This window comes from Phalaenopsis equestris, unplaced genomic scaffold, assembly GCF_001263595.1.
Source record: "Phalaenopsis equestris unplaced genomic scaffold, ASM126359v1 Scaffold000233, whole genome shotgun sequence".
Taxonomy (NCBI): domain Eukaryota; kingdom Viridiplantae; phylum Streptophyta; class Magnoliopsida; order Asparagales; family Orchidaceae; genus Phalaenopsis; species Phalaenopsis equestris.
The window spans coordinates 650,149-652,181 of NW_018164675.1; the positions used below are offsets into that span (position 1 = coordinate 650,149).

Below are 2,033 nucleotides of genomic sequence, written 5' to 3' on the forward strand. Positions count from 1 at the left end.
AATTTTTATTGATTTAGAAAAAGCAAAAGCTTACGATGAGGTTCAAAGAGATATCCTTTGGAGAAGAAAGGTGTTGATATGACTTATATTCAAGTCATTAAAGATATGTATACTAGAGTTGTTACTCGTGTTTAAAGTGAAGAAGGATTGACCAAATATTTTCCTATTTTTGTTGGATTACATCAGGGATCGGCTTTAAACCCATATTTTTTTGCTTTAGTTATAGATGGTCTTACTGGAAATCTACAAAAGGATGTACCTTGGTGTATGTTTTTTGTTGATGATATCCTTCTCGTGGATAAAACGAGAGAAAAATCCTAGGAAAAAATTGAAGTATGGAGGTCTACATTGGAGTCTAAAGGCCTTTATTTAAGTAGAACTAAAACTGAATACATGGAATGTAATTTTATTTGTAATAGCTCTAGTGATAGAAGTGTGACTTTGGGTGATCAAGTTATTAAAAGTTGTGAACGATTTAGATATCTTCGGTCCGTTGTTCAAAGCGATGGTGATATAGATGGGGATGTTAATAGTAGAATTCAAGTTGATTGGTTGAAGTGGAGAAATGCTTCGGGCCTTTTGTGTGATAGAAAAGTACCGCTTAGAATGAAAGAAAAATTTTATAAGACGGTGGTGACACCTGCAATGCTATATGGCGTTGCATGTTGGCCTTTAAAAGAGAAGCATAACAATAAGTTAAGTGTTGCCGAGATGAGAATGATTAGGTGGATGAGTAGCTTTACACTTATAGACAAAATGCAAAATGAATATATCCGTGATAGGGTTGGTGTAGCTCCCGTGATGGACAAAATTAGAGAAAGTCGTCTTAGATGGTTTGGTCATATTAAACGTCGACCATCTAATTAGGAGAGTAGATGTTTTAGATTCGACTTGTGTTAAGAAAGGCAGGGGTAGACCTAAGAAGACTTGGGCTTATTGTATTAAAGATGATCTTAATTTACTAGAACTAAATGAAAATATGACACTAAATAGGACGCAATGGAGAAAAAAGATTCATGTAGCCGACCCCACGTAGTGGGATTAAGGCTTTGTTATTGTTGTTGTTATTGTTTAATATTTATTACACTATCCAATAGTCTTCTAACATTGAACATTTTCTCATTGTAGTTGGATGTCGGTTCCGGCTTTCAAAACCTTCCATAATAATGGATAAATAAAACAAAAGCCATGGAAGAGACAAGAATGGTGTTTATGTATTATTCTGGTGGGATGTAATTTGAAAGATGTAAACATTTCAAGGTTATTTTCATTATTATTATTATTATTATTTATTTTTATTTTTATTTTTTTTTTTTTTTGCTATATGAGAATATAAACATAAGAAAAAAGATATTTGTACAAATATGTAGGTTGTGAGACATGCAAGTTCAAATTTCTTGAGGTTGTAGCAGTCAACACTTAAAATTTCTTTCTTTTTTTTTTTATTAGTAAATATTTTATAAGTTTAGATAGGCGGAGTAGATTAATTATCTTTCAATAAAGTACAATTTATACAACAATAACTATCTGATTATAGTCAATTTTAGCTTAGAATAATCTGCAGCACAAATCAAAGAATAAGAAAATGAGCTCAATTAGGTAAGCTCGGCATTTCGGCATTCTACTCATTCATTATAGCCACCTACAAATTTACAAATTATTGTTTTCCCTTATTTAGGGCCTACTGGTTTAGAGCAGGATTTAACCTAAATCATGCCAGACAGTCATTTTGGACAAAATAAAGCCTCAGATTTCATAAATCCGGATTTCACGGATTTCGGCCTTAAAACCCGGATTTACTAAATCCCTTGAATCAGTGGATTTAGCAAATCCGGGACGAACGCTTCGCGAGAAAGAGAAGACGTGAAGTTACCTTAATGAATGGTTTCAAGTAGGAGAGGAGTGGAAGGAGGAAAAAAATGGGAGTTTCCAGTATCTGTAAGCCGCGATCCCGTCGTCAAGTTCTCATCTAGCTCCCAATTGCGACTGTATCGCGAAGGGGAGATGGTTTTGGACTAAACACAGAGAGGTGG

At 34.0% G+C, this 2,033-nt stretch overlaps 1 protein-coding gene across 3 annotated transcripts in view; it reads right to left on the reverse strand.

The window, feature by feature from the left end:
* The window catches only part of LOC110023895 (26S proteasome non-ATPase regulatory subunit 11 homolog), a 10,947-nt gene extending 8,914 nt beyond the window's left edge, over positions 1-2,033 (reverse strand). For all 3 annotated transcript variants that reach the window (XM_020723534.1, XM_020723535.1, XM_020723533.1), the window contains exon 1: positions 1,874-2,033. The gene's annotated coding sequence lies outside the window, so the exon portion shown is untranslated. The remainder of the gene's footprint in view (positions 1-1,873) is intronic.